We start from the raw sequence: 21250 nt of genomic DNA on the forward strand, positions 1-21250 counted from the left end.
CTATGATCACGGAGCAATAGTGTTGTTAGGTGAAACAGATACATTTTCATTCATTACTCCTCGGCTAGTAGTAGCAAGGCTCTCTGCCTGCCACTAGCTGTGTGTGACTCTTCAAGTTTCAAGTTTCTTTAATAGTTGTCATACAGAAGTACAGAATACTTTCATACAAAATGCTTCTTACTGTTACGCTCCAGAGACTGTGCTAGACAAGATAGTATCAAATAACATAGTATAGCATGTAATTTAGAAGAAGAAAATGAGGTCACAGTGTTCGGTATAGACATATGTACAATGTTCTGAGTTACCATATAATATACAATACTATGCAGTGTACTAATGTACAGTACTATATAGTGCAAAGCAGAAATGGGATGAGGTACAATTTAGGTACAATTTACAGTAAGGTGTACGAGTTGTAGTGCAATCCTTCATCAATAAATATAAAGTGTGGGGAGTGGGTGCTACAGTGTGTTTGTTTAAAGTGGGTGTGTGCTATAAAGTGTGTGGAGTGGGTGCTACAGTGTGTTTGTTTAAAGTGAGTGTGTGCGTGTGGATGTGTGTGCTATGTGCGTTTGGTGGTTGTTGTTGTGTAGTGTTCATTGTTCGTTTAGCAGCCTGATGGCCTGGGGATAGAAGCTTCTTCTGAGTCTTTCTGTGCTCGCCTTGAGACTCCGGTATCGCTTGCCTGACCGCAGCAGTTCAAAGAGGCAGTTGTTCGGGTGACTGGAGTCTTTAATGATTCTCTTAGCCTTGCCCTTGCAACGCTTGTTGTAAATGTTCTGGAGGGTGGGGAGCCCCCCTCCAATTGTGCGTTCGGCTGAACGTGTCACTCTTTGTAGTCTGCTTCGGTCTTGTGCAGTGCTATTCCCAAACCAGGAGGTGATGTTGCCGGTCAAGATGCTCTCTATTGTACATGAGTAGAAGTTCTTAAGGATCTTCTGACTGACTTGGAACTTCCTTAGGCGCCTGAGGAAGTAGAGGCGTTGTCGTGCCTTCTTCACAACACTGTCAATGTGTGTGGTCCATGTCAAGTCCTCGGATATGTAGGCTCCGAGGTACTTAAAGCTGTTGACTCTCTCAACCGGTGCCCCGTCGATGCTGAGGGGGCTGTAGTCATTGACCCCCGACCTCCTGAAGTCCACAATCATCTCCTTTGTTTTGCTGACGTTCAGGGAGTGGCTGTTTTCCTGGCACCATCCCGCCAGGACCTTGACCTCTTCCAGGTAGGCCCTCTCGTCGTTGGCAGAGATCAGGCCCACCAACACTGTGTCGTCAGCAAATTTGATGATTGTATTGCTACTCCGCTGAGCCACACAGTCGTGTGTGTACAGGGAGTAGAGGAGGGGACTCAGAACACAGCCCTGGGGGGCCCCTATGTTGAGGGTGATGGATGAGGAGGTGCAGTTGCCTGCTCTCACCACCTGGGGTCTGCCAGTCAGGAAGTCCAAGACCCACTGGCAGAGGTCATAGTTCAAGCCCAGGTCCCTGAGCTTGGCTATGAGTATGGAGGGGACTATGGTATTGAATGCCGAGCTGTAGTCGATGAATAGCATTCTCACATAGTTCCCCTGCCTCTTGTCCAGGTGTGATGCTGCTGTGTGCAGCACATGGGCTATGGCGTCCTCCGTGGACCTGTTGGGGCGGTATGCAAATTGCAGGGGGTCCATGTTGATGGGGAGGGAGGAGCAGATGTAGCCCTTTACTAGCTTCTCAAAGCACTTCATGGCTATGGAGGTGAGAGCTACAGGGCGGTAGTCGTTGAGGCAAGCAGGCTTGGATTTTTTGGGTACAGGGATAATAGTGGACTTCTTCAGGCAGGTGGGGATGACAGCCTGTTCTAAGGACAGGTTAAATATGTCAGTGAATACTGGGGCCAGTTGGTCGGCACAGACTTTTAGGACGCGGCCGGGGATGCCGTCCGGACCTGCTGCCTTCCTGATATTCACTTTTTTAAAGGTCCGCCTCACCTCATGCTCTGTTACCCTGAACACTGCGCCTCCATCAGCAGCCGACCCCCCCCCCCCCCCCCATTGCCGTGGCTTGTGAGCTGGTGTTGTTATTACCAGCATCAAACCTCGCATAGAAGGTATTGAGGTCATTTGCTAAGGAGATGTCACTGTTCAGTTTGAGGGAGGCGCCTTTGTAGTCTGTCATCGTTTTGAGCCCCTGCCACATAGCTCTAGAGTCAGCTTGTTCAAACTGGAGTTCAATTTTATCCCTGTAGCGCCGTTTGGCCTCTGACACTGTCCTCCTTACGTTGTATCGCGCCACCTTGTGGTCATTCATGTTGCCTGCCACTAGGCCGTCGTTGTATGCTTTGGTGCGCTCTCTCAGAGCTTCACGGACGGATTTGTCTACCCAGGGTTTTTGATTTGGGTAAACTCTCATTTTGGTAGTGGGGATTGTGTCTTCCACCAAAGTACAAACATAGTCCAGCACTGTCTCCGTGTAGACATTAATGTTATCTGTGTCGCGGAACACATTCCAGTCTGTGCAGTCAAACGCAGACTGGAGCGTCTCCTCTGACGTCAAATCCCATTTCTGCACCTCTCGCGAGACTACAGGAGTACTTTTGATTCTCTGTTTGTACGTTGGTGAAAGAAAAATGGACGCGTGATCTGATTTACCAAAGCCACTATCAGAATGAGCCTTGTAGCCACCTTTAAATTGCGTGTAACAGTGATCTAGGATGTTACCGCCTCTGGTGTTGCAAGTCACATGCTGATAGAAGTCAGGTAATACCTTTCTCAGATTGGCGCTATTGAAATCACCCAGCACTAAAATGGCGGCGTTAACGTTTGTTAACTGTTAACTCTCAGACTCTCTGTGTGTGTGTGTGACTCTCAGGTGCCCTGCACCTGCACCTGCCATGACATAATTTCGATTACACATGCACGTTACCATTGATTAAAATATCCACGTGCGTGTTGATTGTGTTGGGCAGACAAAATGTTTGATAAAAACGGTAAAACTGGGTCAATTTCAATATTTATTTTTTCTTCTTCATGAAAGTCTCCGTTGGCCTATAGTCCACATTGTTTATTGAACAAAAATACAACCTGCAAGTTGGCCTTTAAAGGGTGATTTGGCTAAGGTTTCTGGTGATCTGCTCTGCCAATCTTTCCTCTGTCCCCTCCATGTATAAACATGTTAGCTATAGCCAAAACCCAATGGTCAGGTTGGCATTTTATCCAGTCACACTGTGCGACAATATATTAGATTAAATCTTAGATTAGATTTGATTAAAATCTATTGTCATTATACAGCACAAGTACAGTACAATGGAAATAAGTTTGGCATCCAGAGTACAAATGTAACAGTAAAGTGCAATAGTAATATACAATGTGCACTGTACAAAAATGGGTATAAAATATATAAATTAGTACTACTGGGTGTAGTGTTAATCAGATGCATGTACATCTGTCTGTTGTATGTTGTAATACCAATGTAGAGTGATACTGGTATATTGACAGTATAGTCTTAGTCATACTGGCCAACAGTGTAACTAGTAAGAGTAGGTAAGGGATATGTACAGATATAAATATAGTATCTAAAGATATGTAAAATGATTATGTGCAGGTATGTACAGACAGGTGGATATATATATATATATATATATATATATATATATATATATATATATATATATATATATATATATATATATATATATATATATATATATATATATATATATATATATATATATATATATATATATATATATACATGGTATATACAGCATTTTTGTACATCATACAGAGTTCAAATATAGGTTATATGCAGGTGTATAAGTAGGTATATAGGAGGATTATATGCAGGTATATTCAGACAGATATGGATATGTATATATATGCGGTAAATACAAATATATAATGTATATATGTGGTATATACAGCACTGTTGTACATGCTGTACATCTATTATACAGAGTATAATGGGTAGACTATAGTGAGGTGTGTATTTAAGATTATTATGATTACTATGATTACAGTGTTGGGCAGTTGTAGATAGTGAAAGCAGTAGGTAGGTATATATATATATATATATATTAAGGCTGTCAAATATATCGCGTTAATATCGCGTTAACTCCCGATTCTATTAATGCCACTAATTTTTTTAACTCAAGATTAACTAAAAAAAAAAAAAAAAAATTTTTTTTTACTAGACTTCACTCAGGTGTATTATTGATGCTCTCATTGATACTATGTTTGTTTCTGAAGTGTGTGTGTGTGTGTGTGTGTGTGTGTGTGTGTGTGTGTGTGTGTGTGTGTGTGTGTGTGTGTGTGTGTGTGTGTGTGTGTGTGTGTGTGTGTGTGTGTGTGTGTGTGTGTGTGTGAGATATAGAGAGAGAGGGGGGTGAGAGAGATGAGGAAGGGGCAAAAGAGAAAAAGAGCTGGGAGAGTGTGTGTGTGAGGGAGAGAGGGGGGTGTGTGATTAATCAGCCCTTGTGTGTGTGAATGTAACAAGTTCCTAACGTTTTCTTTCCCCTATTATTTCATGCACACTTTATTCATTGTTTTAAATTATTATTTTCTTTTAAGTTATTTTGTGCATCACTCTGTTTTGAATTTGATGCAAATTTGCAATGCATGAGGGTCATCCTTTTGTGTTAAATGGCTGCACAAAGCAAGCATTTGTTGACTCGCATGTTGATAAGAGTATTCAAACTTGGAACTTGAAAAAGATCTGTTTAAGGTAAAAAAAAAAAAAAAAAAAATGCGATTAATTTGCGATTAATCGCGAGTTAACTATGGACAATCATGCGATTAATCGAGTTAAATATTTTAATCGTTTGACAGCACTAATATATATATATATATATATATATATATATATATATATATATATATATATATATATATATATATTCACAGAGTGACACATATGACATTGTCCATGACATAAATGAATTCTGGAGGTGCGCAGCCTCCACCATCACCCCCTCCCCCCTAGTCCGCAACCTCGGTGTCATCCTTGACCCCACCCTCTCATTTGACCCCCATGTACGCTCCATTGTCAAAACTTCATATTTTCACCTCCGCAACATTGCCAAAATCCGTCACTGCCTCTCCCCCCCTGCTGCTGAATCCCTCATACACGCCTTCATCTCCTCCCGCCTGGACTACTGTAACTCCCTCCTCACTGGCATCACCTCCCGCTCCCTCCATAAACTGCAGATGGTCCAAAACTCAGCCGCTCGCCTCCTCACTAACACCCGGTCCCGCGAACACATCACTCCTGTCCTCCACTCTCTCCACTGGCTCCCGATCAAGGAACGCATTAACTTCAAAACATTACTCCTCATCTTCAAAGCCCTCCATAGCCTGGCCCCCCCCTACCTGACTGACCTCCTTCTCCCCTACCGCCCCACCCAGTGGCGGCTGGCCACTAGGGGCGCTCGGGCGCCGCCCCCCCCTGGTTAAAAGAGAGAAGAACAAGAAATATTTTTGTTTTGTTTTTTGTTTTATAGCCCTATAAATAATATGAACATGTTTAAAATGAATAATATTTACTCATTTTAAGTATGTTTGTGTTTCCAATGCACAATATAACATTAATATATCAAATAAAAATTATCGTTTTCCTGAACAGGAAGTGACTCACTGTCGCATAGCCGCATTTCTCCTAGCCGTATTTCTCTCAGCCCGGGCTAGACGCAATAGCGCTCTGAGTGCGCGTGCACGCCATGCACTGTTTCATCGCTGTATCCGTCGCAGCCAATCAGTGCGTAACACGCTGTGCGTTGAAATATGATGTATTATGATGGACGCCGGGCACGATTTGAAGCGGTCTAGGCAAGCAGCCTTAGCAGCGTCTATAATTTCCGTAGCCGCATTTCGCGGAGACGCTCTCTGATTGGCCGACGCCAGATTTGTTTCCGTAGCCGCATTTCGCAGAGACGCTCTCTGATTGGCCGACGTCAGTTTCTACACTGGTTAAGCCACTCTTCGTTCGAAGTAGGTTAAGGACAAGGTAACGTTAGAGTTTGTCTTAGAGCGTAACGGCAAGTTCTTTCGACGGTTAAGCTTAGGCACTCTTTCAAAGTTGGTTAAGGTTAGAGTTTGTCTTAGAGCATGGCGATAGAACGCCAGGTAGTTTGCAGGCTGTTCAACGTGGAAATGGGCAAAGACAGACTCATTCATTGAATTCATCACAGTACTGTTGTGTTGTGCTAACAAGCTAATCTGGATGCAGTCTGGACAGAGTGGATAACTGGATATACATCAACAGTCTGGGGACAACAGTGGACATTATACACTTTATCAAGCCCTCCTCGACCACGTAAACAGTGAGTTAATTCGGTCTCTCTCGCTCGCTCTCTCTCGCTCTCTCTCGCTCTCTCTCTCTCTCTCTCTCTCTCTCTCTCTCTCACAGCGTGTTGTTAATTTTCGAGAGAGAGAGAGAGAGAGAGAGAGAGAGAGAGAGAGAGAGAGAGAGAGAGAGAGAGAGAGAGAGAGAGAGAGAGAGAGGTTGAGATCGGGGTGTGAGTGTTTGGAAACATAGCTGGATGGACTCTGTGATCATTATTGATTGATGGCAATGGTGATAGTTGGACTGTAACTGTACCTACTTAAATATCTGTATGCTTTTGGTTTCACCGACGCTCTCTGACGCACACAGCTAGTGTGTGGTTTCGTGATGCGTGCGCACGCGCGTGTTTGTGTGCAGTGTGTGACATTGTGCTACCTTGGTACATGTACATTTTTGGTATCGATCGACCCTCCTGGAGAAAAATTCACGAGCCGCCACTGGCCCCACCCGTTCCCTCCGGTCCTCTTCCACTCTTTCCCTCACTGTTAAACTCAAAAGTTTCGGTGACCGGGCATTATCACGAGCTGCACCCCGACTCTGGAACTCCCTCCCTCAGACCATCAGAGACTCTCCCTCACTCTCCACCTTCAAATCCAGACTCAAAACCTACCTGTTCTCCCAGGCATTCAACCTTCCTTACCCATAACCACCCTCCTCCAACTCGCCACCATTTCCCCCTGCCCCACGTTCTTATTGTCCTCCGTTTCTCTCTGGTTTTGTTTCTTTGTTTTCTTTGTTTTCTTTTTTTTATGCCTATTGTCAGCGACTTTGGGTCCTTGAAAAGCGCTAAACAAAATAAATGAATTATTATTATTATTATTAAAGGGGAACTATCTTATAAATGACCTTTTCCAGTGTTTAGGGTTATTTTCTAGCTATGTGGACTTATAGTAATAGGATCTATGTCTCTAATTCTCGATTTGGCGCATTCTTCCAATTCTCCTCTCACAAAGATGTCCCATCTCTCTCTCTCTCTCTCTCTCTCTCTCTCTCTCTCTCTCTCTCTCTCTCTCTCTCTCTCTCTCTCTGTGGACTGACTAAAACTCAAAACTCAAAGTGCTTATGGGCGGAGCCAGGCCATAACAGCCTGAAATCCGGAGGCTGAAAAATGATGGTTTTGAGTACTTGATTAGAAATACAAACCAATGCATTAAAAAAAAAAAAAAAAAAACTTACAGATGTCTTCAATAGACTCACAGGAATTGTGTAAAGTTGCCCAAATAGTGGTAGGAATAGTAAAATAGTTCCCCTTTAAAGTATTTATTTTCTGTAAAATAAAAAATGCATAATTTCTGCGGCGTCCTAAGCATAAATCAGCCTTTACAGACAATCAAACACACAGGACCAATTTCATAACCTCCTTAGTGGAGGTAATAACAGTCTTGCACTATTGGAGCAAAAGGCGATAAAAAAAAAAAAACACATTAGATAGGTATTCTGGGGTGAGGCCATGTATGATTGTTCTGACACACTCCTTCATGAACATTTAAAGAGACTGATGGCAGAAGCACACAGCGCATGTTTTGAAACACGATGTGGTTCTGGCGGACCGCTGACTGCCTTGGAGCACCAAATCAAATGCATGAAAACAGCATTTCAGAGATTCAGAAGGTCTATTCTAAAGAAAAATGGAGGCACATTTCCTGAAGTGTTACACACAGTGTGATGCTACTCTTTATCTTTGAGTTTCAGTAATGCACACGCAGGCAATACCGTTGGAGGGGGACTCTCGCACCTCAGGGGATGCTGAGATCGAGTGATATGAGTTTATGATTGATGGTATGAGTGCCACAGTATGACTTGACTGGAGACTGAACCCGTAAAATTTCAATCTTGGGGCGGATGCTCTGACCACAAGGCCAGTGAGGTGGTTGAACTCGTGACGTGATAAATATCAGTCAACAGAACACCAAATGGAGCCAATAGAGACAGGCAGAGGCAATATTATCTGCTACTTGTTAGACCAAGTCAAGTCAAGTCAAGTCAAGAGTTTTATTTGTCAGTACAAGTATACAATGAAATGCGGGTGGTCTTGCCCGCAACAATGTGCAATACAGTAGTAACAACATATAATATAATCCAATAAAACAACATTGTACAATAAACAAGTAACATAGTAGGGCATATCGGTATTTGTACATAAGTTATTTACAGAGCATGGAGGACATGCTAGGTCCTTTGGTAGTGCAATACAGTGTTACTGTTACTATACTATTGTTAAAGTGACCTTTCCTTAGTGGCCATAAGTGTGGGCGTGTGCAGCATGAGTGTGTGCTTGCTCATGTTAAAGTGGCTGCTAGTGTGTGAGCGTGTACAATGTGTGTGTCGTGTGTGTGCTCATGTGTGCTTGTGTGTGGAGAGTTCTGTGTTCAAGGCTCTGATGGCCTGGGGGAAGAAGCTGAGCCGAAGTCTCTCTGTCTTAGTAGCTGGGGTTCGCAGGCGTCTGCCTGACCTCAGCTGCATGAACAGGCTGTTGTTGGAGTGGTGTGGGTCTTTCATTATTCTGCAGGCTCTGGATTTGCACCTCTTGTTGTATAGAACCTGCAGGGGTGGTAGTGCAATACCCGTGGTACGCTCGGCTGAGCGCACCACTCTCTGTAGGGCCTTCTTGTCCTGTGCCGTGCTGTTTCCATACCAGGCAGTGATGTTTCCGGTCAAGATGCTCTCTACAGCTCCGGAGTAGAAGGACTGGAGTATCTTCCTAGATACTCTGAACTTCCTTAACTGTCTCAGGTGGTAGAGGCGCTGCTTCGCCTTTTTTACGACTGAGTCTATGTGTGTTGTCCATGTCAGATCCTCTGAGATGTGGACCCCCAGGTACTTAAAGCTGCTCACCCGTCCACGGTAGCCCCGTTTATCCTCAGTGGTGTGTGTGTCTCCTGCTGTCCTCTCCTATAATCCACGATCAGCTCCTTGGTTTTACCAATGTTCAGGAGCAGGCTGTTGTCCTGGCACCAGCGTTCCAGTACCTCAACCTCCTCCCGGTAGGCCTTCTCGTCGTTGTCCGAAATCAGCCCCACCACCACTGTGTTGTCCGCAAACTTCACTATCGAGTTGGAGCTGAACTTGGCCACACAATCGTGTGTGTAAAGTGAGTACAGCAGCCCTGGGGGGACCCGATGCTCAGGGTGATGGTGTTGGAGGTCTGACCCCCCACCCTGACCGCCTGGGGTCTTTCACTCAGAAATTCCAGTACCCAGGCGCTCAGAGCGGAGCTCAGACCCAGCTCGATCAGCTTGTCCACCAGTCTGGTGGGGACTATGGTGTTGAACGCTGAGCTGTAGTCAATGAACAACAGTCTCACATAGCCCCCCTTCTGGCGGTCAAGGTGAGAGAGGGTGCTGTGCAGTACTTGGGAGACCGCATCGTCAGTGGACCTGTTTGGCCTGTATGCAAATTGCATAGGGTCCATATCACTGGGGAGGGAGGCACAAATGTGATCCTTGACCAGCCTCTCGAAACATTTCATGGCCACAGAGGTGAATGCCACCGGGCTGTAGTCATTGAGACATGTTGGGGAGGGTTTCTTCGGTACAGGGATGATGGTAGACATCTTGAAGCAGGCAGGGACCACTGACTCCGCCAGGGATAGATTAAATATGGCGGTGAACACAGGGGCTAGCTAGTTGGCACAGGACTTAAGTATGCGTCCTGTTATACCATCTGGGCCAGCAGCTTTTCTGGTGTTCACCTGCATAAATGCTCTTCTCACACTGTGTTCCGTCAATGCGAGAGCGTCCCCGCCCCCCTGCGGTTGCCGCGCCCCCCCCACAATAGCCGGCGCGCCAGTGACGTCACTAGCCGTTGAGCTTGCGGCGCCACTGTCTACACCAAACCGAGCGTAGAAAGAGTTGAGTTTGTCCACGAGAGAGGCGTCGGCGCTCCCCATTGAGGGGGCGCTGACTTTGTAGTCAGTTATTGTCCTCAGTCCCCGCCATAAGCCTCTTGTGTCGTTTTGTGCCATTTGTGTCTCCAGTTTATCAGCATATGTCCGTTTTGCAAGTTTTACAGCCTTGCGCAGAGTATAGACTGTAGCCTTGTACTCCTCCATGTTTCCCGACTCTCTGCTCAGGTTGTAGGCAGTAGTGCGGGATTTCAGAGCTGCTCTGATAGTACTATCTACCCACGGTTTCTGGTTAGGGAAGACCCAGACCTTTTTAGTGGGGACAATACTATCAGCCAGTGTTGTAATGAAACTCACAACGGTGTCCGTGAACTCGCTGGCGTCACTGGCGCTTCCTTGAAACATATTCCAGTCGACGCCCTCGAGAGCGTCCTGAAGTGTGGCCTCTGATTGGTCGGTAAATTTTTTTGTCTCACGTGACACGACGGCGTCACGTGATCTTTGTTTGTAGGGACCAACAAAATGGCGTCGTGATCTGACGTGCTAGTAGCTCCCGCTAACGGCGGAGCCGGTACAGCCTTGTAGCCGGCTCTGAATGGGGTGTAGCAGTGATCGAGTGTGTTCCCTCCTCTGGTGGAGCAGGAAATGTGTTGAAAAAAGGACGGCATCACTTTCTTCAAATTTGCCTGATTGAAATCGCCAGCTACAATCATGGCTGCGTCCGGGTGTTTAATCTGGTGCTTGTTGAGATTCTCCGCCAATTCCGCCAGGGCCCTGACGGTGTTTGCTTGTGGAGGGATGTATACTGCAGTCATGATGACCGCAGTAAACTCACGGGGAAGGAGCACCAAATCAAATGCATGAAAACAGCATCTCAGAGATTCAGAAGGTCTATTCTAAAGAAAAATGGAGGCACATTTCCTGAAGTGTTACACACAGTGTGATGCTACTCTTTATCTTTGAGTTTCAGTAATGCACACGCAGGCAATACCGTTGGAGGGGGACTCTCGCACCTCAGGGGATGCTGAGATCGAGTGATATGAGTTTATGATTGATGGTATGAGTGCCACAGTATGACTTGACTGGAGACTGAACCCGTAAAACTTCAATCTTGGGGCGGATGCTCTGACCACAAGGCCAGTGAGGTGGTTGAACTTGTGACGTGATAAATATCAGTCAACAGAACACCAAATGGAGCCAATGAGACAGGCAGAGGCAATATTATCTGCTACTTGTTAGACCAAGTCAAGTCAAGTCAAGTCAAGAGTTTTATTTGTCAGTACAAGTATACAATGAAATGCGGGTGGTCTTGCCCGCAACGATGTGCAATACAGTAGTAACAACATATAATACAATCCAATAAAACGTTAGGTTATGACTATAACCAAGTTCTGTTAGTTAGGGGCGACGCTTGGCATCACCTTCTGCACTATCTTGCGTATGTGCACGCGTACTGAATAAATTCCACAAATGTACCTCTAATACCAGTATTAGTCTGACCACACCCCTCATCAGCTTACCTTCATAAGCAGGTGTGTGGTCACCTGCTCTCCTCCTTCCCAAGCTTTCACTACAAGGTGAGGTCAAGGGCTGCAGCGGCCGTCTGATGCCAAGCGTCGCCCCTAACTAACAGAACTTGGTTATAATCATAACCTATCGTTCTGTATCGTTAAGGGGCTCAGCTTGGCATCACCTTCTGCACAAGGGAGGCCAAGCGGAGCCGCTGGCTGACAAATACACCCCGCTGACAGCCCCCCACAACCATCAGAACAGGGAGGGCCGAGCCCCCCCGACCCCCCCTAATGGCGGGTAGCCCCCCTATTAGGGGCTTCACGGGAAGGCGACGGACCCGACCGTGCGAAGAGGCACTCAAGCAACTCAACGCACAGGGTGAGCAGACCGTGGCTTGACCCCACGACTACACACATGCACAACCTGCATGCCACCCGGGAACGAACGGAGGAACAACCTCGTTACTGCCCCCAGAATCACGGGGTCAAGAGCAAACCCAACCCCGTGGCAAGGCCGTAGCAGCGGAGCGCGAAGGAAGACCCAGATCCACCAAAGGACCGGGCTCCCTGGAATGGGGGCCCGGAGAAGTCCATGATGCCAGCATCAAGACCCCACCAGGGGGGCACCTAGTGACCCCGCCCCCCACATCGCCAGCGTATCCGGACAAGGGGCCCCTCAGCCGAGCGGGCCCTGTCCTCCCCAACAGCACACCGCCTGGAACACAAGCCCTGCAACAGGCAGACAGCACGGTTAAACACACAAGAGGTAACCAACGGAAGCAGGCAGCGCACCGGGGAAAGACCAGGCAACAGGCTGTCAACCCAAGCCTGGAAAAACTGCGGACGAGGCAGGCGCCAGAAAGGACAGCTGAACAGCCGTCCCGGCGGAAGGGGCGTATGCTGGCGTTGTCGCATAACCAAGCTTTCAAACAGCACGTCAGAAGTGGGATCCGTAGACCACTCGACCCCTGACAGCTGCCCACAGAAAAGCCCATACGATCGGCAGACGTCATGAACGTGCAGGGGCACCCTCAACCGGAGAACCGGGAGTTGACACTGCAGCAACACACCAGAGAACCAACCACCCAGGCATCACCCCATGCAATGGTTGGTCCCATAACCCCTCAGGAAAGAACCCCGAAACACACCTGCGGCACCGCCGCAGCCCGCGTTCCGGTTCCCAACAGGGCTATCCCGGGCCTACGGGTCAACGAGCATCACCCCGGACCGGGCCCGGTGATACGGGGAGCACAGGATCCCAAAGGAGGTTAACCCCACCCAACAGGCTCCTCAGCGCCAAAACGCAAGAGAAGAGCGTAATATGGAAGACCAGCCCCAGCACCCCGCACTCGGTATTCCCAGGAGGTCACCCAACCAAGTACCAACCAAGACCAACCCGTACAGCGGCCGAGATCCGACGAGATCGGACGCGTACAGGTCGGCACGGCCGTAAGCCATTACGACAGTGCAGAATACAACGCACCCAACAAGGGTCCCATAACGCTCAACCCTGTGACACCCGGATCGACCTAGTATTTTTCCCCCTGAAAAAACCCCAAGTCCCTCAGGGTACCAGAACAGCAGATCTGCATCCCCAGCGGACAACGGGTGCACTGATCTGGACAAGCGCGACCAGAACCAGTCCCGTGCCCTAATCACGCCGACCTGCCAACCCCAGGAGAAGGGGCAGATATGCGCGTTTGATCCCAACATAAAAAAGAAGGCGCCACCCAGACGTGTCGGTATGAACCGCGTCCGGCGGCCCACCCCTAGGGCGTGAGACCCTTCCCCATATGTCCAGACCCATTCCGTCATCATCCCCTGACATGAACGGGAACCCATCGACAACACACAGGATGTCGGAAGAGGAAAAAACCCCCATCCCAATTGCTCCATAAAAACGCTGTTTTACCAAAGCAAACGAGGCGCGCCAGTCAGCAACGGCCCAAAGCACATCCTGAGCCAGCACTATGTGTGCGTTCTGACATACCCACATCAACAATAGGCCGTTTAGACCACCATATTGAATCCCCAAGACGCCCAGGGAACGACAAGAGGGGCGAGATGCAATCAACTCCATGAATGAATGAATGAAAATATTTACCCAACAGACTGCAGTACAGGAATACATACAAAAAGATAAGGGGAGGCAGACCTGAGAAAGACGTTAGTCTTGTTTCCATCAGGGACCCTCATTTCACATCCATCAAGACACATTCAACTCTTTATAAAATAAAGAAAAGGCATCACCCGTATGACCCAACTGCACAGCTGGGAGTAAAAACCCTGTTTTTCACATGATTTTAATCCAGTCGCTCCTTTTAATCAGAGTGTAAGACCAGACTCCCCCAGAAAACACCTTCCCACATGAGACCACGGTCAAGAAAAAGATATGTAAACTGTGAGACACGTGACCAACAGACTCAAGTTTGACACATAAACGGGCGCAGCAGGCTGTAAGTCCTGCGCCCAACCTCGACATCTTTAAGACACCAGCTCATGGAAGGCGTCGCCATAGCAACAACGCTACAACGGGCGGGGAAACCCACCGGATCCTGTTATAACAGGAGTCGGTAGAATACCCCTCCCCCCCCCCCCCTGTCAAGCACTGGCTTGGCCCTGACTGGCTCAGCAGAAAAGATCAACAAATCCTCTAAACCAATCAAGTGGGAAAAAGGAGGGGTTTATTCGACACCCCCTCCCGAAAACACACCTTTTATCCCTACACACAGAAAACAACCGTAGCCATCTTGAAAACCTCCGGTAGAACAAAGCATAGCATAAGCTAATACAATGCCTGCTACCCACAAAGTGTAAAAAAGGGTTTACAACAAAACACAAGTCGCCTGTGCGTGAATCCCATACCCGTTGCCTATGTCATACATAGGAAGAACGCTGAACGAGAGTAATGGCCAGGCCATGAAAAATGTGCGTACGAGCATTACTGCAACTAACAACACAGCGTTGTGAAAACACATATACTTAGTTAAAGCAATGGAATAACACCAGTTCTAATTGCATGTGGAGCATCAAGCTAATAGAACCTATTACCGAGTGTAAGTTGCAGACCTTGCTTAAAACCCGTAACACAACACAACTCACCCCCCAACGTAACAGGGTAGATTCATATATACACAACCCCACCATATGATTTGTATGAAGAAACACACAGTTTGTTCAGCCAAACACAGTCCCCCTTATATCGGGGAACTTTTTTTATTAATTAAAAAAGGTGTAAGGCACAAAATCACAGAGGGGCCGGGAAGGGTGTAGAGGAGGGGACACAAAGGGGAAAAAGTCACTCCTAACGGCGTCTGCCACCTCGCGCCGCTCGAGTCTTGCCACCCCGGGGAGCCCCGGAGGGACGATAGGTTACAGTCTGCTGGACACGACGTTCCCTACCGTCTCCTCCGGTCTGGGATGGGCCGGCGGTGGCCGAAGCGCCGTTTCGTCCCCTGGCCCTCTTGGCAGGGCCAGCAGCGGCGGTGGAGGTAGTGGTAGCGGCGACGGAGACAGCTCGACGTCGCGGAAGCCTTCTGCCCCCACCGGCAAGGACGGGAGGCGGAAAATGGGGTTGAAGGACGGATCTCTCCTCTGCCATTTCTCTGCATGTTGAGGTCATCAATTGCAGGGCCTTCCCGAACAGGCCAGCGTCGGAGAGGGCGGCCGTCAGAAGAGGGGCTCTCTTCTTCTCTGGCACACGGGCCTGCTCCAGCCAAAGGTGACGCTGGCCCAGGGTGGCCAGGGTGCGCACTTTCCCCATGGCTATGGCCAGCACCTGGGAAAGGTGCAGAACAGCTCCCGCAGCCTGGGTGATCTGATCGCATTTTACCTCGTTCAGATCCGTGCCGCCCGTCATTATCCCCGATACAAATCTAGCCAGGTGGGCGATGTTAGACGCCGCAGCCAGCGACTGTGTACCAGCGATGAATGACTGGTCACCCCAATAAGCCAATCGCCTAGCCGACTTCCCCTGGAGGACCGGCTTGCATAGGGGTTCCCACACCATATCCGGACAGAGGAGCGCGGCCATCGGATTGTCAAGCCGAGGTACGCCCTCCCCCATACCTTTGACTAACCCCGACACCCGCGTAACTGGTACGTAGGCGGGAGTTAGTCCCATGATGTTGGACACCGCCTGACCCCGACGAACATAGGCCCCCATCGATGGGAAAAATGGGTAGACAACGTCCACCCCTCTCACTGGGGGACGCTGCCAGGGATGGCCTATGAGGTCATCAGGGACAGGTGCAGGCAATGGCAGCGGCAGCGGCACACCGTTTGCGGTGGCGGCTACCGCCATGAGCTCGGGAAACTAGGCCCGCAGTTCCCCCTGCGAACCCTCCTCCACCGACCCCGCATCCCTCGCATACAGCAGGCTGCGACTGGTCAAGGAGCCACAATCCGATGCGGCTGACAGTAGGGCATCCTGCTGATGAGGCCAAGGTGGTTCCTCGACATCCTCGAACAAGGCGCCCCATGGAGCCATTTCTCCCCCCTCCAGGGTCTCCGGAGGAGGGATACTCTCCTCCACGGGACCATCATACAAGAACCCGTCCGCCTCCTCCATGAAGTCTTCAGTTTCCATCAGAAATCCAGAGTCGGACGCGTCCTCGCTGGTCTCCAGCAATTCCCCAAACCCAGGCCATTTGCGTCTGCACGCCACCATCTTGCGACGCGAGCGAGCAGACGCAAAAAGTTTTCGTCGCAAATCCTCTGGCTCCAAGACAATCCCCCGTTCATCAACGGGCGTTTCCCCAGAACCATAGGAACCAGAGTCGAGATCAGGCCATCGCCGGAGCGACGGCACCGAACCCTCGGCTCGTCGGTGAGGAAAACTATCCACCGGCAGTCTCCCGGGCTGGGTCGGCAACCACGAGCCCAGCACAGAGGCGCACGACGGAGGCGGGAATGGAGAACCGGTGGTGAAGAGTAGGTCTAGCGGGTCTACTCTCCGCGGAATACATTATGACCCAAACCTTTTCTTATACAACAAGTGAGAGAAGAAAAGGTTAAGCACAATGTAAACCAGTCACAACTCTTTTCAACTAACAACACGTCAAGTGGGGTACTACCGAGGCACTTTCCTTGTGGTGAAAGCGAGAAGGAGGAGAGCAGGTGACCACACACCTGCTTATGAAGGTAAGCTGATGAGGGGTGTGGTCAGACTAATACTGGTATTAGAGGTACATTTGTGGAATTTATTCAGTACGCGTGCACGTACGCGAGATAGTGCAGATGGTGATGCCAAGCTGAGCCCCTTAACGATACAGAACAACATTGTGCAATAAACAAGTAACATAGTAGGGCATATCGGTATTTGTACATAAGTTATTTACAGAGCATGGAGGACATGCTAGGTCCTTTGGTAGTGCAATACAGTGTTACTGTTACTATACTATTTTTAAAGTGACCTTTCCTTAGTGGCCATAAGTGTGGGCGTGTGCAGCATGAGTGTGTGCTTGCTCATGTTAAAGTGGCTGCTAGTGTGTGAGCGTGTACAATGTGTGTGTTGTGTGTGTGCTCATGTGTGCTTGTGTGTGGAGAGTTCGGTGTTCAAGGCTCTGATGGCCTGGGGGAAGAAGCTGAGCCGAAGTCTCTCTGTCCTAGTAGCTGGGGTTCGCAGTAGTGGTCTGCAAGGGCCTTGAAATAAAGCCCGAGCCCTGCCCGAGCCCGTGAACTTCAGGCCCTGCCCGAAAATAAGCCCGACTGTAAATAATATTTTAAGCCCTAGCCCGCGTGAATACCTGAAAAAAATAATAATAATAATAATTATTATTATTATTATTATTAAAATATTTTTTTTTATTTTTTTTAAATATTCGAAACACGGTTTTATATGAACGAAATAAATAAACAAAACTAAGAAGCATTTACATAGCCTGTTTCGCAATTTCTCCCAGTGCTCGCTTATATAGACTGACTCACACATCAGCCTCGTAAAACGTATTGAAGGCTATAGAATCTTCTTTGACACACACACACACGACACACAATAGCCTACTCAGTCAAACAAACAGAAAACAGATTTCGAGCAGAGCAACGTAATGAAAATACAACAAAACAAGTAGCGAGTTGCGACCCAGCAAATAGTAAACATCACTCACCACCGTCAGCAACGCGTTGAACACCGTTAACAAAACCGGCTACATACATCCCAAGAACAAATTAAAACGTTCGCCAACTGGCTATATTCCAACACAACCAATCGAGTTGAACTTGTTCCCTGATGAGTTCTCCCTGCGCGCTGCAGTAATTACATCCAAATGTTTCTCTGGCGCAAAAGAGAAAGCGAATCTTAAAACGAAGGTTATCATATAACCCTAGTTATATGAAAAAAAATAAAAATAAAAACGGCGGTGCCCGGACCCGGCCGAGCCCGAATTATTTATTAAAAAAAAAGCCCTACCCAGCCCGAACCCGCCGGGCCGGGCCGGGCCCCGTCGGGCCTGGGCAAGGTTGCAGTGCACTAGTTCGCAGGCGTCTGCCTGACCTCAGCTGCATGAACAGGCTGTTGTTGGAGTGGTGTGGGTCTTTCATTATTCTGCAGGCTCTGGATTTGCAGTGCACCTCTTGTTGTATATAACCTGCAGGGGTGGTAGTGCAATACCCAGGCCCGGACTGGCCATCGGGAGCACCGGGAGTTTTCCCGGTGGCCTGGCCTGCACAGATAAAAAAAAAAAAAAAAAAAAAAAAAAAATGATTAAATTTTTTTTGCCAGGCCATTGTTTCTAGTTGTGGCGGCGGCACGGCGCGATAGTTAGATAACCTAGGTGGGTGGGGAACAACCAGGATTTCACTGTCTGCAACAGAGTTGGAGAACTATCTGACTCTCTCCCTCACGCAGACACACACACACACAATGGAGCCGTGCTGCCGCTTGTGATTGGTGGAGGCGGGACCAGGCGATACAACTGATTGACAGCGGAGGCGGCGAATGGAATGGCAGACGGCACTCAGATGCAGAATAACAGCCAGGCAGTGAGCCAGGTAGTGAGGGACTCGGGAGAGATACAGTAGAGTGAAAGTCAATTAACGTTGATGTCAAGATGGACAGTGGAAGAAAGAGAAAGGGTGGAGGAGAGAGGGATAAAACAAAGAAAAAGAAAGGCCCTTACAGGAGAGAGTGGTTAACTGTATTATAATAGTAAATAGAAAAATATGTTGTGCTCTTGCTTTTTTCTTTTTGAAGGTGGAGAGAGTAGCATTGCTAGTGCTACAACAGTTTTATTTGAGGTCCATAACAGTACATTGTACTAAGCAATTGTTGGCTCATTAGTTTGTGATTCACATGCACTAAAATTCACCAGAATGCAGGAAATTAAGTCTTTGTAACAAAAAATGTCCGGGTGGGGGACCCCCAGACCCCCCGCTTAAAAAGTGGCCTGATTGGGGCTATATTTCGCGCTATATCTCCCGGTATGAATTATTTCCCCAGTCCGGCCCTGGCAATACCCGTGGTACGCTCGGCTGAGCGCACCACTCTCTGTAGGGCCTTCTTGTCCTGTGCCGTGCTGTTTCCATACCAAGCAGTGATGTTTCCAGTCAAGATGCTCTCTACAGCTCCGGAGTAGAAGGACTGGAGTATCTTCCTAGATACTCTGAACTTCCTTAACTGTCTCAGGTGGTAGAGGCGCTGCTTCGCCTTTTTTACGACTGAGTCTATGTGTGTTGTCCATGTCAGATCCTCTGAGATGTGGACCCCCAGGTACTTAAAGCTGCTCACCCTGTCCACGGTAGCCCCGTTTATCCTCAGTGGTGTGTGTGTCTCCTGCTGTCCTCTCCTATAATCCACGATCAGCTCCTTGGTTTTACCAATGTTCAGGAGCAGGCTGTTGTCCTGGCACCAGCGTTCCAGTACCTCAACCTCCTCCCGGTAGGCCTTCTCGTCGTTGTCCGAAATCAGCCCCACCACCACCACTGTGTTGTCCGCAAACTTCACTATGGAGTTGGAGCTGAACTTGGCCACACAATCGTGTGTGTAAAGTGAGTACAGCAGCCCTGGGGGGACCCGATGCTCAGGGTGATGGTGTTGGAGGTCTGACCCCCCACCCTGACCGCCTGGGGTCTTTCACTCAGAAATTCCAGTACCCAGGCGCTCAGAGCGGAGCTCAGACCCAGCTCGATCAGCTTGTCCACCAGTCTGGTGGGGACTATGGTGTTGAACGCTGAGCTGTAGTCAATGAACAACAGTCTCACATAGCCCCCCTTCTGGCGGTCAAGGTGAGAGAGGGTGCTGTGCAGTACTTGGGAGACCGCATTGTCAGTGGACCTGTTTGGCCTGTATGCAAATTGCATAGGGTCCATATCACTGGGGAGCGAGGCACAAATGTGATCCTTGACCAGCCTCTCGAAACATTTCATGGCCACAGAGGTGAGTGCCACCGGGCTGTAGTCATTGAGACATGTTGGGGAGGGTTTCTTCGGTACAGGGATGATGGTAGACATCTTGAAGCAGGCAGGGACCACTGACTCCGCCAGGGATAGATTAAATATGGCTGTGAACACAGGGGCTAGCTGGTTGGCACAGGACTTAAGTATGCGTCCTGTTATACCATCTGGGCCAGCAGCTTTTCTGGTGTTCACCTGCATAAATGCTCTTCTCACACTGTGTTCCATCAATGCGAGAGCGTCCCCGCCCCCCTGCGGTTGCCCCCCCCCCCCCCCCCCCCCCTCCACAACAGCCGGCGCGCCAGTGACGTCACTAGCCGTTGAGCTTGCGGCGCCACTGTCTACACCAAACCGAGCGTAGAAAGAGTTGAGTTTGTCCACGAGAGAGGCGTCGGCGCTCCCCATTGAGGGGGCGCTGACTTTGTAGTCAGTTATTGTCCTCAGTCCCCGCCATAAGCGTCTTGTGTCGTTTTGTGCCATTTGTGTCTCCAGTTTATCAGCATATGTCCGTTTTGCAAGTTTTACAGCCTTGCGCAGAGTATAGACTGTAGCTCCTCCATAAACATGTACTCCTCCATGTTTCCCGACTCTCTGCTCAGGTTGTAGGCAGTAGTGCGGGATTTCAGAGCTGCTCTGATAGTACTATCTACCCACGGTTTCTGGTTAGGGAAGACCCGGACCTTTTTAGTGGGGACAATACTATCAGCCAGTGTTGTAATGAAACTCACAACGGTGTCCGTGAACTCGCTGGCGTCACTGGCGCTTCCTTGAAACATATTCCAGTCGACGCCCTCGAGAGCGTCCTGAAGCGTGGCCTCTGATTGGTCGGTACATTTTTTTGTTTGTAAGCAGGGACCAACAAAATGGCGTCGTGATCTGACGTGCTAGTAGCTCCCGCTAACGGCGGAGCTGGTACAGCCTTGTAGCCGGCTCTGAATGGGGTGTAGCAGTGATCGAGTGTGTTCCCTCCTCTGGTGGAGCAGGCAATGTGTTGAAAAAAGGACGGCATCACTTTCTTCAAATTTGCCTGATTGAAATCGCCAGCTACAATCATGGCTGCGTCCGGGTGTTTAATCTGGTGCTTGTTGAGATTCTCCGCCAATTCCGCCAGGGCCCTGATGGTGTTTGCTTGTGGAGGGATGTATACTGCAGTCATGATGACCACAGTAAACTCACGGGGAAGGTGAAA

Source organism: Notolepis coatsorum (genome assembly GCF_963971535.1).
Source record: "Notolepis coatsorum genome assembly, chromosome: 3".
NCBI classification, from domain to species: domain Eukaryota; kingdom Metazoa; phylum Chordata; class Actinopteri; order Aulopiformes; family Paralepididae; genus Notolepis; species Notolepis coatsorum.